Source organism: Meles meles, chromosome 7, assembly GCF_922984935.1.
Source record: "Meles meles chromosome 7, mMelMel3.1 paternal haplotype, whole genome shotgun sequence".
Classification (NCBI taxonomy): domain Eukaryota; kingdom Metazoa; phylum Chordata; class Mammalia; order Carnivora; family Mustelidae; genus Meles; species Meles meles.
The window spans coordinates 1532715-1550233 of record NC_060072.1 but is presented as its reverse complement, the minus strand read 5'-3'; the positions used below and the strand labels follow the sequence as shown (position 1 = coordinate 1550233).

The window sequence follows — 17519 nt, the reverse complement described above, 5'->3', positions numbered from 1 at the left end:
AGCCCCTCGAAGCCAGAGCTCAGCCGTGCCGGGTCGTCCCAGACCTGGAACTCCAGATTCCATCGGAGGAGGAGGGAGACGGCCAGCCTTGAATCCCAAGACTGCGGGGATGGTCCTCGCGCGCAGGGAGAGTGTCTGTGGACGGCAGGGCCCCCTCTGTTCTGGGGACCCCCCTGGGCCGGGAATACGTGCTCATGTCCAGCACGAGGCTCCGGCAGCCCCCGGCACAGCCCGCTGCGGTGGCCGGTCCCCGGGCTTTGGGCTGACCGGGTGTTTGCTCTCCAGGGCTTCATCCACACCTGTTCTGTGGGCCCGGCATTTGTGGGGCAGCACCCTTGCCTCTGGGGAGGCCCCGGGAACCCCCAATGGGCACAAGCCTGCGTCACGTAGGTCATCGGGGCAGCTTCTCCGGGGGGTGACAGCCAGTCAGAGCTGGTCAGAGATGGTCAGGAGAGAGACAGGTGCACGCAGGGACCGGCCTGCGGCCAGCTTCCTAGAGAGCCTGGCTTCTTAGGAGTCCCAGGGTCCAGGTCATCTCCAGGACCGAGGCACGGCCTCGGGGCATGTGGAAGAAGCGGGCGTCCATTTAGCGTGTGGGGCCTGGGCCACGGGCGGAGGGGACAGGGAGCTTTGCTTTGGTGAGGCCGGTTGGCGCCACGGGTGTGAGGTCACTCTGACCCCGACAGATGGCAGATAAGAAGCTGTAGCTGGAGGGGAGGGAGCGCGGGGTCTGCAGTGACTGAGGGGACTGGGCAGCCACCAGCGTGACACGGAGACGGTGAGGGGCACGGATGGTCACTCCAGCAGGCGCACGGGTGGGCACGAGGACGTCCAAGGTCAGAGGGAGGCCAGCATGGCCGAGCGCCCAGCACCCGTGCGGGGCAGCTTGGAGCTCCCAGTGGGGAGGGCGGTGGCCATGGCCATGGAGGCAAGTCGGGGGCATCCTAGTAGGTGAAATTCACCACTAAGTGGCCCCCCTGTTCTCGGGAAAGGGGTTCCTGGTCCTCCCGGCCCCTCCTGCAGGACCTCCCACAGCCTTGCTGACACTGGCGGCCTTGGGGGCCTCTGCGGTTCTGTGCCCCCGTGTTCTCTCTCCCCGTGGGTCCACTTCCCCTGTCTTCTGCTTGGAACACGCCTCCCTCCGCACTCACGGCTGCCGGCGGCTCCTTCACTCCCGAGCTCTGGGACTCCTGGGAACGTCGGGCACGGCAGGACCCATCCCCCAAACACTGTGCTCCCAGCCGGGCCCCCTGGCAGCTGGACTCTCCCATCCCAGCAGCCGGCGAGTGCTGAGTGACGCCCAGGCCAGCGCGCTGCTGGGCATGGCTCCGTGGGCCTGTCCCCGGCGTGAAGCTTCGGGTGGCCCGTCCGTTCCAGCAGCCCCGAGCTCCAGGGCGCTGCAGACCCCCCACCAGCTGCGAGCTCCTGCCTACGGGACGATTCGGACACCAGCCAGGAGCGCAGCGGCTCCTGGAGGTGCTTGGGGGCCCTGGGTTTGTCTCTGATCTCCAATGAGCCATCCCAGCAATTAGAGGCTTTTATTACACAGCCGAGTCTCAGCTGCCGTTGTGTGGCTCGTTCTGAAAACCAATAAAAGAGAAATGATTCTGGGCTGCAAGGGAGGCAGCGTGGGGCTCTCCAGGCTGGAGGCCACGACTGGCTGCCTTGTGGTGGGTCTCCCCTTCTCTCTGTCAGGAACAGGGAGACAGTGGTGAGGCAGCGTGGGGCTCTCCAGGCCGGAGGCCACGACTGGCTGCCTTGTGGTGGGTCTCCCCTTCTCTCTGTCAGGAACAGGGAGACAGTGGTCCCTGGGGCTCTGGGGGGTGCCGCCAGCTGGCCAGGCAGTGTCCCAGGCCCCAGCAGAGCCCCCCACCCCCCGACCACTGCGTTGAGAGCCTTCCTGGCAGGCCCAGCTTCTGGGGGCGGCTCACTGGCCACATTCCCCTCCCGGGGTCGCCACCGCCGTGTAGACTGGTGTAGACTGGGCTTGCCCCACGCTGGCCTCATAGAAACACGCCCTCAGCCTTGGAGCTGCCCCAGGCCCAGGATGCCAAGACAGAGGGATGGCACGGAAGGGACTGTGGGTTCATGTGGATCCGGGTACCCGAGGAGCAGACTGGACTGTCTCACCTCGGCCCCTGTCTGAGGACTTGGGATGCAGGTGAGGACCCCCAGCAGGCGCTCGGGGAAGGGTCCTCGTGGTAGCAAGTGGAGGTTGGCAGGGCGCGGGGACCAAAGGTGGGGTACAGGAGACAAGCCTGGGGCCTAGGAAACCCCTCATCACTCAGGAAGGGACGAGGGCCCCGTCGGATCACCCCCGTCCAGCTGCTGACGCATGAGCAACTCCTGCCTTGGACGCTGGGTCCCAGCGGGGGAGTGAGTCAACACCCACACCACTCCTGGGACACCACTGCACGTCTCGGCACCAGGGCGAAAGGGGTCGCGGATTTGCCTCTAAAGGACAAATGGCGGGGCGCCTGGGTGGTTCAGTGGGTTAGAGCCTCTGCCTTCGGCCCAGGTCATGATCTCAGGGTCCTGGGATTGAGCCCCACATCGGGCTCTCTGTTCAGCGGGGAGCCTGCTTCCTCCTCTCTCTCTGCCTGCCTCTTTGCCTACTTGTGATCTCTGTCAAATAAATAAATAAAATCTTCAATAAATAAATAAATAAATAAAGGACAAATGGGGTTTTCAGCCGGAGACATTCTTGCTGACTCCGTGGGCAGGAGCCTGTGGCTGAGCCCCTCCTGCCCCGCAGGCGCCCATAAGGACATGCATTCGTATCCATTTGGGGGGCTCCCACGGACGAACGGCTTCTGTCAGGTTTGTAGGATTAGCGTCCAGGGAGGCAGAGCGGGGGGCGGGGGCCCGCCCCAACGCGGTGCAAGCCTGCACTGGCTGGTTCTCCCGCACGAACAGCGAAAAGCAGCGAGTCGGTGCTGTGGTCCCGGCCTGTGATCCGTGCTGTGTTCTCCGAGCCATGCTCCCCATCATCACGGCAATGGCTGGACGTTTCAATAGATTCCCCGTGTGAGCACAGACACGTGCGGCCGGCGAGGCATCGGCGGGAACCGCGAGCTGTGACCACCTTCACGTCCCCCGCAGAAATGAGCCCGGAAACAGAACGCCGGTTTGCCCGAGCCCACGTGGTTTCCATGGGCCCTTTGGGTTAGGGCCGGGAGGTTCTCACAGCAGCGGCGCCACGTCCGTCCCCGTTTTCGTTAGAGAAGCTGTTCTTCAGATCGTTTCAAGTCCATAAACGGCAAATGGTTGAGTTGGGAGGGAACATGCGCCCCAAAGAAGCAGGATCCTGGACCGAGGCCGCCGCCTGGGGATCGAGTGTCCTGACGCCGGAGACAGGACATCATCCCGCCGAGCGGACCACACTGGGGGCCGGGACGGGGACGCACCCCTGTGTGGGGCCCAGGAGGCCGAGTCCTGCCGTCCCCTTGGTCTGGAGTGGGCAGCTGGGTCACGTGATCCGTGCTCCCTTCCCTCCCCTCCCCCAACACTGTTCCCGCCCCCCCCATCCTTTCTGGTTCCACGTTGGATGCTAGGGACGCAGGGGTGAAGCGTCCACAGCCCCCGGCTCTCAGCGCACCAAGGGGCACCCAGTAAGGTTCCCCGGCAGGCAGTGCCTCGTGCCCTTTTGCGTTGTCACCATCAGCTATGGCTGAGGTGTGACCTCAAAAGTGTTTGCTGAATCAGCGGAAGAGAACGCCCACTCCTGGGGGGCGTCGGGGCACCGGCGTCCCACAGCAGCGCCTCGTGGCAGGGGCGGGGGGTGCCCTGGGATCCAAAAAGGTCGAATGGCCCCAGATCTCAGCAGTCCCAAGGGAAGGCTGGACGGCACGCACCGCCATGGGGGCCGTCAGAGAGCGGCCCCTGGACGGGATCCCGTTCTGGACGACTGGACGGGCTGCCGCCGCCATGCCACCCGTCTCCGCCAGCCCATCGTGGACCTCCCCTGCCCCGTCCGCTGCCAGGAGCGCTCCTGCTGCACCATCAGTCAAGGGGGGCCCCTGTGATCCCGCGAGCGTGAGGTGGTCATTGCCAGCAGTGAGAGAGAGAGAGAAGGATGGAGAAAGTTCTGAGGGATCCCGAGCTCCCAGCGGAGCTGTCAGAGCTCATTCTGGTCTCTGAGTCCAGATTTCAGGAGCTTATCAGGCAGAAATACTGGCAAAGTGAACAAAAACATGTTTTTTCCTAATGGTTTAATAAGTCCTTATGGTCTCCCAGACGACATTGCTCGGGGCTGTGTTTCTCTGTGGAGGGCGGAAGCGAGCGGCCCGACAGCGCCGTGGAAAGGGGTCACGTAGGCGGGAAGCCGGTCGGTGCACACACGGCGGGAGCTGCCCGGCCGAGCTCCTCCCCATCCGGCACGGTGCTGTGCCCCACACGACGGGGGCCGGTGGTCGTCCACACGGACGCCCGCCCCTCACACCCCTGGATCTGGACACACCGGTGCGCGGCCCAGTTCCGCCGCCCAGACGGCAGCCTTCGGGAGCAGGGGCCCCTTCCTTTCGGTGTCTGCACGGGGCACAGGAAGGGGCTATGGCATGTGGCAGGGACGCTTCTTCGAGACGAGTCTTTACAGATGGAATTGAAGGATCTGAGTCTCAAATGACGTTAAATGTCAAGTCCCCAGTAGACCGGAGAGGTACTGGGTGACGTAGGTCCTGGGTCACAGGGATGCCGCGTCACCATCTGGCCCCGGCCTCCCTCGCGCCCCCCTTCCCGGAGCCAGAGCACAGAGCCCAGGCTTGCCAGGCACCGCGTGGAGCCCCTGCCGCGCGCCCCTCTAGGGCTGCCGTCTCCACTTTCTGCGTGGGCTTGTGTCCCCTGCCCGCAGGGTGACAGTTTGGCACACCTGGGTAGCCTCAGTTTCCTTCTCCATGCCTCCCTCCTCCCCGCTGTCCTCACAGGTCCTTGGGCCAGCGGGAAAGGGGAAGAACGGCGTGTGAAAGACCCAGGGAGTCTGTGAGGGCAGAAGCGCTGCTGTGTTCCTTGTGGGCCACCTTCTAGAACTCTCTGGATGGCTCACATCCCCAGGGCTGTACCGGGAGGAAGCTGTCCCCGTGGCCTTCCCTGGGAAGTCCCCAGCCCGTCTGCAGACGCCCCAGAGCTGGCTGTGTGGCTGTGTACCTCAGTTTTATTTGAATTCCGGCTGCATCTCACTTCGTGTCGTCGCGGCCCGCGTGGCTTCAGTTTTCCCAGAACCGGATGCGTCGGGGAGATAATGTCCCTCCTCCCCACAACCACAGCCATCCCCCACCGACACTGTCCTCCTCCCCACGACCGCGGCCATCCCCCCCCGACCAATCAAGCTGGTCCGACACTTGGAGGAGAGAGGAACAGTCTGGTCCTTCCACCAAGTCTGTAAAGAAGTGGCGCAGCTTTCTGGATTGACGCGGTGGCCGACTTCTTACACCATCGGCACAGCCTCTGCCCAGCTTCCCGTTCCCGGTATTTGGGGAAGTGAGAACAACTAGCATCACACTGGGACTCCGTGAAGAGAAGCACGTGCCGAGGTCTGGTCACATCCCCGTGGGCACGTCACGAGTGGGTGGGAGGCACCTTCTTGGCATGTCCCTGCCCGACCGTCTGAGCCCCGTGATGACAGAGTCCTCCTCAGACGCAGACGGAGGCTGAGGCGTCCTCCTCCCTCCTGGGCCTGACCTCGGGGCCCAGACACTGCTGGGCGGACCGAGAAGGCAGCAGCAGAGGTGGGGTGTGGCCAGCAGGAGCTCTTCCCATCCCACTGCAAGGATCGGCTCCAGCAGCGGGCAGGAGATGGGGTGGTGGGCGAAGGTGAGCCTCACCGGAAGGGGCAGAGTCCACAGCAAGAGCGCCTTGGAGCGGGGACAGGAGGAAGCAGCAAGACCACTGGGGCACACAGGGGCCACTCGGTCCTCCATTCTCAAGAGAATGTCCAGGCGAGACAGAGTCCCTGACCTCCCAAGGGGGATGAGATGCTCTTGGGAGCCGCCCCCCCAACTTGAGAGCCTGTTGGGGGTCACATGGAGACTCAGGGTCTCTGCACACCCAGACCTTCCGGGCCAGGCAGGAGCTGACACGAAGGATGAAGACTTGCTCACTGCCGGGCCCGCTGGCTCATCCCAGCCCCCGACAGGCCTCTGCCCGTTGAAAGGGGATTAAAAAAGCACCAGAGCCAAAGTTCAAACATGAGCCTGCAGGAAAGTAGGCGCTGCGGAAAGGAAGACTTTCTAAAGGATTAAAAACAGAGTTAGCTCTTAAAAGTCCTCAACTGTACGCAGAGACTTCTGGAGAACATCTGCTTGTTTGTGTCGGAGAGCTACGAGGAGCTGTGACTCCTGTGACCCAGGAGCGAGGAGCCGCGGAGGGAGGACAGGCTGGGGCAAAAGCAAGAATCCGAGGTTCTCTAGGTGACCTGGGGGATAAGCACGAAGATACCCAAAATACGAGTGCAAGGGAGATATATATGGGAGGCTGCAGACGAAGGACTTGTCCCTGCAGAAAAGCCGTGCAGCGATGTGGGTGGTCTTCAGCCAAGGGCCAGTTCATAGGAGAAAGCAAAGAAACAGAGTCAGAGAGAAAAAGTCGGTATGTGTGGAGGATGGAGGGCAGATCCCTAATTTAGAAAGCGGGTGCTCTAGAGACGAAACCACCGTGACCAGGAGGGGATGGATAATCAGGTTAGGATGGAAATAGGACCAGAAAGAAAACCCCCAACTAGAAACAAGACAACACTATCATGACCCACACACCCCATGGGTGTGTTTGATTTGAAAGAATGAAAGGAAGCTGCCTCATAATGTTAAATTGGGAAGATGAGATTCAGACCAGAGAATGGGGCCCGCAGAAACTGCCACGGCACAAGCCAGCCGCCCTCTGGACCAGAAGGCGAAGAGGGATCATAGCCAGGGATTGGGCTGAAAAATACATTCACAACTTCAGTCCTAGTTTTAGTTGTTTTTCATACCAAGGGACTAAAGAACATAGTTTTGAATTTGCAAGGATTTAGAATGTGTACCACCCACAAAGCTTTCCTGCAAAAAATGAAGGATGATCTCAAGCCAATCAAAGAAATAAAAATCATGGGCTGATGATGGAAAACGTCATAGATAAGAATCATGGTTACTATTGATACCAAGAAATACACAGAGCTGATGTGAATGTTGTTCCCATGACACAACACGAAACCCACAGTGTATGATGTAATATGCTGTGTTTACTGTGAGAAACAATTTCTGTGTGATAGCAAACTGATTTGTAACCTCTGGCTAAATTAGAAAAGGGTTGGGGTGGGCAGCTGCCGAGTAAGAAAAGATCCACTTAATGTCTGTCTGCGCCATAGAGGGAGCCGTAATGACTCAAGTCATTAGACAAACAGCTTAATCATTAAAAGTGCATTAGATTAACAGAAAGGCCACCGCTAATGGGAGCAAGAACACGATTTCCTCAAACCATGGCAGGAGGGAAAGCAGGTGAAATGTCGTATGTGTGTGTGTGAAAAAATGACCCACGAAAGCAGCATGACCAGAAATCAGGATGGGTCATGCTGCTTATGACGGAACCACCATACCAGTGGTGATAATAAACGTACATGGGTTAATCTCCCCTGCTAAAAGGCAGAGACTATTGAAATCAGGATCTAAGGTGGTCTAAGGTGTATGTTGCCTTCTAAAGACACGTCTAACAAACAAAAAGTGTTAAAGCAAAGAATAAACGAAGGTGCACCAGGACAAGGAGAGGAAAAGGAAATCAGTAGGTAAAATGATTAGATTGGGACAACAAGTCATATATTGATACACATAAGATCACACGAGTATATGTGATTATTGACACATATTGACACGTTGCAGTTCAAAGCAATAAACGTGTCATAGAAACCTTTATGCATGGATTCACATAGGTTTCTATGCAGCGGGCCCAACTGCAAATTAACAAAATGACCGGGAACACAATTTTTAGTTCAAAATTTAAAAAACCCTTTAATCTGCATTAAGGTCAAGTAAAAAGCCACCAAAGGCAACAATTTAAAAAACCAGGAAGCAGATCTTCTGAATAATAAAAATATCATGACTGAATTTGCAGCTACATACTGAGCATTTCAACAAATGAACAGGCTGCTTCTAATTCCCCATCATGCATGAAATCTGTGTGGAAGAATCCATAATCCAGGTTTGAGCTGAACTTGTGCAGAAGAGAAATGTGGCAACCTTCTTTTCCAGTCACATTACATCTATTTAAGATGTTGCAAAATAATAATAATAATAATAATAACCCTCTCAGCCAGTACTTTCCCACAATGATTTGGTCGGGGCAGGGCGTGAATGGTGAAAGACGGTGTGTAGTCAAGCTCATGCAGCCGTGTTCACAGCCTGAGGTCAGTCTGCTGGTGAAGCACCTGCCACCTAACTCTCTGTGCCTCACCATCAACATCTGGAAAATGGGCGGAAGGGTGCTCCTCGCCTCCTGGGTTGCTTTAAGATTGAAGGGGTTCGAACAGTAACCTCAGCGCAGAGCCGGCACGTCCCGGATGGCGGAGTCCACGTGTCCTTGTTGTTGAATCACATTCTGCATGTTCTGAGGCTAACATGCGTTGTGTTTGCAGACACAGTGAAATACTCGTGTCTTTAGAGAACTTTATTTTTAAATCAGGAAGACTGAAAATAACCTAACTTATGGAGAAGCCACCCTCGAAAGGGGAAAGAGCTGAACATGAAACGGGAACATTAGTGAATGTTTTTAAGGTTTTATTTATTTATTTGTTTATTTGAAAGAGAGAGTGCGAGCACCCATGCATGCAGGGTTGGAGAGGGGTTGATGGGGAGAGAATCTGAAGCAGACTCTGGGCTGAGCACAGAGCCTGACACGGGCTTGATCCCATTACCCTGAGATCACCATCTGATCCCAAAGCAAAGTCAGATGCCACCCAGGGGCCACCCAGGCGCCCCATCAGTGAGCTTTTAAAAGAAAGACACGGACGTGATCCTTCACTGCGTACCTGGCAAAACCATAAAGACGCACTCTGATCTCTGTCATGTGCCAATTTTTTGTTAGAAAATAAATCTGATAGGAAGGAGGGAAAACTAGCCAGTGTTGGGGTCTCAGATCATTCGAGAGTTTGTGTACTGATCACCACGTCTGTAGGATTTCAGTACTTGTATGATTTCCTAGGGTGCAAATTACCGTCCTAACTAAGGAGTAGAAAGGCATTACCATCCACCAGTAGAAATCCCGGACGGAGATGACTTACAGGCATGGTCTTGAAAACATTATCATGCAGGTGTCCTTCCCCCAAATACTGGGAAACTGCGCAGCTCATTTAGGGACCAGTGAAAGGAGATCACATGTGGAACCACCGTGTTCCGTGAAGACTCAGTCTGCGACATGGGTCTGGCTCCGGGCCGGGCACCGGACTGGTTCAGCAAAGTGCCCGTGAGGCCCTCGTGGACCCTGCATTGCTTTGAGGTTGTGGATACGTCAGGGGATCCCTGCTCCCTGGAATGTGCGGGCATGACTGGGACACATGTCACCTGTCCCTACACCAAGCAACAGTGTGCTGAGTCCTGTGGTCCTTTAACACAACACAAAAGTAGATTTATGTAAGAAAGAAAAATAGGTTGTTAATATTTTAGAATCAGGAAGGATGACCAAGCCCAAAGGATGATCAGATAAAAATGTGCTTTCCAGACGCTGGAAAGGCACCGGGCAGGTACCACACGCGTTCCTAAGGAAAAGACCAAACCAACCACAGCATCAGGACCAGCAGAGCTCCGGGCTAGCCTGGAGGAGAAGGCAGGCCCCCTGGAGCCTCTTGTCCACCTGAAATGAACACCAGCATGGGCCTTAGAGCTGGATCCCTGCCCTGTGCCCACCAGGATCGAGGCTGGCAGTAGGCGCAGGCCTGCAGCCGTCCCCATGACGACCTTCTGGAAGATCGGGCAGATGCAATCACCTCGTTATTTGGTATGAGAAAATGCAATGTTTCTTACTCACAGATGAGGGAAACGGGTGCTTCCAGAATTCTGCAGGAGCCGCTGAGGCGCTGAGGTGCCTTGGAAACTAATTGAAGAGATTAAATTGGACAAATTATGAATTCAGAAAGTTCTGTACTTGTGTTCAGCCCTAAGTTTTCATAGACACAGGCAAGTTGTGGTCTAGATCAGAGGTCAGCAAAGCATGATCAGATCCGGCCCACGTCCTATTTTTATAAATAAAGTTTTATTGGAACACAGCCTTGTTGCACTCAGATGCTCCAGGGCTGCCTCTGTGCCGCGGGAGAGACCTTCCAAAGCTGAAACTTGCCCTGCTCGGGCCTTTCCAGCGTGAGTTTGCCGGCCCCACGAGGCTGATGCAGGTCCTTCGAGCCTGCCTGCTGCCGGGGTGAGGAATCAGCCCACAGAGGAGCGTGTCCTTTAGGAAGTGAAAACCGGCGAGCTTGCAGGCAGACTCGAGGAAGAGAGCTGCCTACCTGGCCAGGAGGAGAGTCTCGGCGGAAGCCACTTGTGTTCTCCTTCCCAGGCACATAGGTTTCAGAAGAGTCATGGTTTCATTAAAATATCTAAGTAAAATAAGCCCGAGTAAACACGAGGGAGGCAAGCAAGGTCTCTGAGAAACGCAGCAGGAAACGTGTGAAAAACTTGAAATAACCTCCGTAAGAAGAGGCTGGTCACCTGTGTAAGGATAATGGCAGAGTCTTGCCGAGAGTAGTTTGAGATTTGAAGAAATAAGCAGAAAGTTGCCGCATACTCGGTTCAAGTCCGTGCGTGTCCAAACCCTGCGCGGTTGTCTGTCCTTTCAGACATTCTTTTTAGACTGAATACAGTTTCTGTCCGGTCCCTGATGAAGTTTTATGCACATCACACGTGATTTTCCATTTTAGCTGGGCGTGTAGACACGTCCCAGTGTAGGAACACTTTGGGCCAGAGGTCACCCCGGTGTCCACGTCCCACTGGTGTGCGCCTGGGTGTGCAGGGGAAGCTCGTGAGCGGCTGAGCCCTGGGCTGCCCCCCACCAGGTACCCGTCTTATCCTTGATACAGGGACAGAGTTTGTCCAAGTCCCGAGGACACACTTAAAACCTGAGAAAATTCGGTCTTCCTACTGTGACTTTCTGCCCCACGGAGCCGACCATGTGGCCCGGAGGGTAGCCCCAGCATCGGGGCGAGGAGACTGTGGGCTGCAGTGGGCACAGAGTGGTGGGGAAGGGACGGGTCCCCAATGGCAGGTGGGGGAAGACAGGCTTCATATTTGGGGACAGCTCCAGCTGGAGTGTTACCGCTCACCACGCGGCACCCTGAGCTCCCGGGAGGTGGTGGGCCGGACTACGGCGCCTGACTCTGTGGGACAGCGGGAGGAAGTGTGTGTGACACGGAGACAGGGATGTGTCCTGGTAAATCCAGAGCAGCCGGGGACGCCCGGACACTAACGACACGTGTGCAGCTGCTGTGGACGCACAAGTTCCCCGGTTCACGCCCACGTCCGCCCGTGAGCTGCCGTCACCCACGTCTCGGGGACACGGAGCCACAGAGGGGCCGAGTCATGCTCCGTGTCAGCCATGGCTGGTTGCCGAACCACGTGGGGGAGGGACGACACGTGGACAGAGGTGAGTATAGCCCATGAGAGATGAGTATAGCCCACAGGTAGAGAGTTCCTAAAACCCCAAATGGGAATAACTGAGAAAAGCCGGAAGAGACGCGGCCGGGCAGCGGCGGCCGGCGCAGGAAGGAGGCGCTCCCGCGTCGTTTGCTTTAATCCCATCCGGCGTCATTCCGAGGCCTCACGAAGGGCCGGGGAGAATGTGGACTCGCCCGTCTTTTTGGAAAGTGCTCAGGGGACACGCGTCAAGAGGAGCAGGAATACACGCCCAGGCCCCCGAGGGCAGGCTGGCAGTCGCTCCAGAGTGAAACGCGGAGTCACGGCACGAGCAGCCGTCGCCGTCCCGCGGGACCGTGGGTGTCCGGCCACGAGCCGTGGAAGCCCACATGGGCTCGCAGGATCACCGCAGCCGGAAGCACATCCGCCGGCCGGTGGGAGCGGCCCAGAGCCCGCCCGCTGACGAACGGTCAGCAGCTGTGGTCCAGCCGGTCCCGGGCTGTCCTTCAGCCAAAGGACAGGCCTTCGACAGGCCACAGAGCGGACCAGCCCAGGACGTGTCACACACGGCACAAGAGGCTGGCCAGACACAAAAGCCACGTGGGTGTGACTCGTGTGCAGGAAACGCGGAGAAGAGGCAGATCCGTGGAGGCAGGACGTCGGCCGAGGGCCGCGGGGGCTGGCGGAGCGTGGCAGTGACCGCGGACGTCTCGGGGCGGCTCCTGGGAGCAAGTCTTCCACACGGCCGGGGCGTTGGCCACACAAAGGCATTGCCTTCACTCTCTGAAAGTGTGATTGTGCGGCGTGGCTGCTGGATCACGGCGAAGCCGCCACGAGCCAACAGGAAGACGGATGTGTGCCTTGGACCAGTCCTCCGCCTGGTCCCCGGGCTCCTGGACGGACAGTGGCCCGCAGGCACGGCCTGGTCCCGCTCAGAGGCCCAGACCCGGCCGTGCAGAGGTGACCTCGCCACTGTGAGTGGACCCAGGAGGGAGACCTGGGAAGGGGTCTGATCCCGAGCTCCCCGAGTACGCTGGGCCCGCCCTCGCCGCGGCCAGTGGCACACTGTGGGCCGGAGCGGGGCTGGCTCTGTGAAGTGCGGCCCCGCCCACTCTGTCCTCTCCGTGTGCCCTTGACCCCACCGCCTGTGAGTGTGGGCCGCGGGTCTGCTGCGGGCGGCAGGGGCTGAGGCGGCGGCTCTGATGCTGCGGGCGGCCCTGCCCTGGATTAGCACAGGCGAGGGACGGGCTTCAAAGCCGCAGCAGAGGGGGCGGAATCGGGCAGCAAACTTGTCCTGCTGTTGTCAGCGCACCCTTTGGAAACGCCGCCTGGCAGCCGGCCTTTAGGGAGGAGGAAGGCCAGTCCGCCCTCCCACAGGTAGAGGGCTGGAGGGGACCCTCTGGGGCACGGGGGTGGGGCACAGGGGTCCCAGCCTCCCACGGACGGGGCAGAGCCGTCCCCTCCCAGAGTCCTGTGTTAACAGGACGGAGTCCAGGGACCTGTCCGTCAGACTCCCCAGCAGAGCAGACGGAGCTGGTGGCCTCTGGGGGGTTCTGGAGCCCAGAATCTGGCCCAGGGTGGAGGGCCTCACCCTCCAGCTAGATGCGAAGTGGGGTTTTCCTCTTAGACCAGAGCTGGTGTTTGAAGGACCCTCTGTGCCTGGGGAAGGGGGCTGTCACCGTGCGACCCCGAGGGGCCCGCACGTGGTCACGAGCACCAGGCTCTTACCTCTGGGCTCTGCCCGGCCCAGAGAGGCTGGTGCTTGTGGTGGAGGCCAGGAGGGGACTTGCCGTAGTCGGAGGGAATCAAGGACCTTCCCTGAACATCTCCACGACTTTTTAGATTGTGACTCTCAGTAGGGACGGGCAGGCCTCAAGCGTGCAGCCACACAGGTGGTGACATTGTGACCTGCGTGACTCCCCCGGGTCACAGTGACCTGCGTGACTCCCCGGGTCACAGTGCAGCATTGCAGGCCCGTGCGGTCCCCCGTGAGAGCCCTCGTTCTGTCTCTGCAGTTCAGGACCTGGGAAGCAGGAAGGGCGGGCACAGCTCGCTGTCCCCGCTCTGGGGAGGGTCCCCTGCCTCGCCGCTCCCAGCAGGAGACGCGCGGACCCCCGAGCTGCTCTCCAGGAGAAGGGGCCCCAGCAGATGGGGGTGAGCACACACCGTCCCCCCGGGCGTCGTCCGCACCGGAGCCCTTTATTAAGTAGAGTGGGACTAACATGGGGCTCCTGACAAAGGGGCACCCACGTTCCCCAAATGTGTTGTTCTAAGGCGAATTCTCGAGCTCAGCTGGTCCGAAGGGTGCCTCGGTTTTCCGTGCTGCATAACGAGTCACTGCGAACAGTGACGAGGACGGCACGTGTGTGTCCTCTCCCCGCTCTGTGGCCGGAAGCCCGGCAGGTGCACGCCAGGTGTGGGCGGGGCAGGGTTTCATCCGCGGCTCTGGGAAGAGTCTGTGTTCTGTGGCCGTCGGCTGCGGCCGCTCCCAGCGCCCTGCCCTGCATCCCCTCCGGCCCTTGTCCTGTTACTCGGGGGGTCCCACTGATGGGGTCCCACTGATGACTTCCCCACGGGCTTTCTCACGGGGACCCCGTCTCTGAGTTCTGCTTCCCACTGGTAAAAAGTAGAGTTAAGAGCTTGAAGGTCCTTACGAAGCTGGACGCAGGATCCTTCTGGACCTTCAGAGCCTCTTTCTCCGTGTCCCATGCAGCTGTGCTGTGAGCCTGTGACCCGGGCTGTGTGCTGGCTGCCCTGTGCGGTTGGGGAGCGAGCCGCCTCGAGGCTCGGAGGGCTCAGGCCTTGTAGGAGTGATTCTCTGGGATGAGGGCGGCCCCGGCTGATGGCGGGAATTAGTGAGAACGGGTTTCCTTGGCAGATGTCTGCCCCCAGTGAGGTCCCTTCCTCTGAGACCGGAGAGACCAGCTTCCTTTCCCTCCTCAGGCGGCCCTGTGGACCCACAGGACCCCGGACAGCAGCCGGTCACACCCTCACTCCTGGGCGGCGCGGACACTTCCCAGCCGATCCCTTTTCACGTTCCCATTTTGTGGATGCGGAAACTGAGCCTGTGGGGAGCGGAGCACCTTTCCAGAGGCCGCACGAGCAGGAATAGCCCAGACCACGTGCTTTGTAAAACCCATCTCACAAGTAACGATATCCGGGCAGGAGGTGGCCCTTCCTGGGCCGTGCTCCGCAGGAAGGGGACGGGAGAGGGCTCCGATGGAGCCGGTTCTGGGTGAGGAGCTGCCTGGGATGCTCGAGGGGGAGGAAGGGAGCTCTGTGCCTCGTGGCACAGAAGGGCTGCAAGTCGGTGCCGGCCCGTGCTCCCCTGAGGCCCCGGCCAGAGCCGCCGGCCGCTGCCCACAGGTCCAAGGGGAGGGCGTGCACAGGGCGCGTCTGAGACCGTGGCCTCCCCGAGTTACCAGAACAGCTGCCCTGGGCCACATCGCGCTGTTTGAGTTGTTGTTTTTAAAACCCAACAGCAAACCACGGCCACTCCAGCCGCTCTCGCGAGCTCGGGTTGGGGGAGGGCGTGGGGTCCAGGCTTCCTCGCCGACCGGCCACACAGCCACAGGGACGGTCCTGGAGAAGAGACGGCACAGATGGCAGCACTCGGGAGGGATGACGCGCAGCCTTTCCAGAAGCTTCCCCTGGTTGTGTCTTCATCTTCCCCATGGCAACGGCTCTCGTCGTCCCGAGCCTGTGAGCACAGGCTGCCGCCGGCACGGCTCACGAGCCCCTTTGTCTGCTGTTTATCAGGACCGTTTGTTCCGGACTCTCAATCCGGAACACGGCGCTCCCGCGTGCGAACACTCGTCCAACGCCGAACACGGGCTTTAATGAGCAGCGGAGACCGTGCTCGCTGGACGTGCAGGGCCTGGGAAGTTTTGTTTAAACGATGCTTTGTAGCGGCCAGATGCTGCGAGCAGCCTGCCCGTCCCTGCGGAGAACACGTGTTTCCGGGGTGGGTGGAATGACCCGCCGGGACGCGACCCCCGACGTGCCCCCAGAACCACCACAGGGTCAGCGAGAACCCTCCTGGGGCCGACGGGGCTCAAGAACCACCTGCTCGGGACCCTTCCCCAGGGAGACGGGGTATGGCCAGAGGGACCCCACCTGCTGCCCGGGGGCCGCGTACAGGTGACGCAGGGTCTCCCAGTGAGGGCATGCTCTCGGGAGGCACGGTGTTCACAGCGACTGTCACAAAGCCTGAGATGGCCCTCGTGGTGTTCCCTCCAAGCCAACATCATGGGCCAAGCTCGTCCCTGAGCTGCTGGCAGCCCCTCGTGTGGGGGTGACTCACTTTGTTTTCATGGGAGCCCAGCCACGAGGTCTCCGGGTGAGGGGCACCTGCCAGGATGCAACAGAGCAGGTTTTTCTGAGGAAGGGGCCGGAGGCCAGTGAACCCGGCCAGCAGCGTCCCTCCCCGGGCAGAGGCTCACGCGCCATCCGTTTGCGTGGAGCAGCTGGCCCAGGCCCTGAGATGGGCCACCACCAAAGCTTCCTGAGCTGCGACGTGTCTGGCTTTCCCAGGGCCGGAAAGGCTATGCTGGCTTCTGCCCGCGTCCATGGGGACCCCGCTGGAGGCCGCACTGGACCCTGATGCCACAGCCCCAACCAAGGGCACGCCCCTGTCACAGGCCCAGGAGGGGCCGAGGGCTGGACCAGGACAGTGGGCGTCAGGCTGTGGGTCCCCCCTGGGGTCAGGCGGAGGCTGGGGCAGCAGCACCCGGCTCTGTCCCCTGCAGGGCACCCTCTCCGTGCTGTGCGTCCACCCCAGGCCTCGAGGCAGGAGGAAGGGGACAGGCGGGCACCGAGGACGGAAGCCAGGTCTGCGTCTACTTCTGTCCAATGCGCCAGGCTCCGGGCTCCTCCGTCCGGTCCGGGTCGGCCTTTGGTGGGGACGCCCGGTGCTCACTGAGGACACCTCTGCACTGCCGCGCTTGGTGTCCGTGCCCCTGTCTGCCCAGTGGCAGGGACCAAGAGGCCGGGGTGTGTGCAGGAAGATGGGGAGCAGCCGGGTGGGGCAGGGGTCCTCTGGGGCAGGGAAGGGACCCCCCCCCCGGGCAGGCCGCTGAGTAACCGTAACCGGATGGTCCACTGAGGTCAGCACAGACACGCGTGGACTCAGGACAGGCTTTGGGGTGCGAGCTGCGGGAGTAGGGACTGTGGAGCTGGAGAAGCTTACAGGTGGGGGCTGGGGAGACAGCACCCCAGTCCTGGGCTCGCGCCCTGGGCGGAGCTCCGGCAGCAAGGCCAGTGTCGTCCCTCACACACAGCTTTGCTCCGAGCCTGTAAGCCTCAGAACCCTCCCGACCTCGGCCCACCCGTCCGGAGAGGAGGGAACCCCTTGCCACCTGGGTCCCGTCTCACAGGGGGCACGAGGCCCAGCTTCAGAGGGGTCAGGCCGGCTCACGGGCCCGCGGGTTTGTGAGAGACTGGGAGGGGTGCCTCGCTGGGTGCAAGTCAGACATGGCCTCCCCCTCGGGTGGGTCCTGCCCGTCACCCCAAGCTCTCCACCTTCCAGGACCCCTTCCCTGGCAGCCCCTCCTCCAGCCCCTGCCGGACGGTGTGTTGTGTCCTGGCACAGGGCCTCGGGCTCGCCCCCCTGCCTGGAGCTCCGTGTCCTTTCACTTCGGGTCTCCTGGTTCCTAGACGAGTCAGAGCTATTTTCGTAATCAAAGTACCTGCGCTGGGAAATGCCGGAGGCCAGTGGCTGTGTGACCTGAAATCCATGGTTAGTGGCCAAGCGTGTGGCAGGAGCCTCTGGGAGGAGGCGCCCACCCGGGTGACGCCGGCCATGTCGTCCTGTCCCCGCATGGCAGAGGGCTGCTGCCCGCAGAGCCCCAGTTCCCGACACCGCTGTCCGCCTCCAAAGCAGGGTTCTAGGCCCTGTTCCCACGGCCCCACCAGTGTCCCCGGAGACCAGGCGTCCAC

At 60.0% G+C, this 17519-nt stretch overlaps 1 protein-coding gene across 2 annotated transcripts in view; it reads left to right on the top strand.

The window, feature by feature from the left end:
- TAFA5 (TAFA chemokine like family member 5) overlaps positions 1-17519 on the top strand; it is a 166912-nt gene that overhangs the window by 146776 nt on the left and 2617 nt on the right. The window lies entirely within an intron of this gene.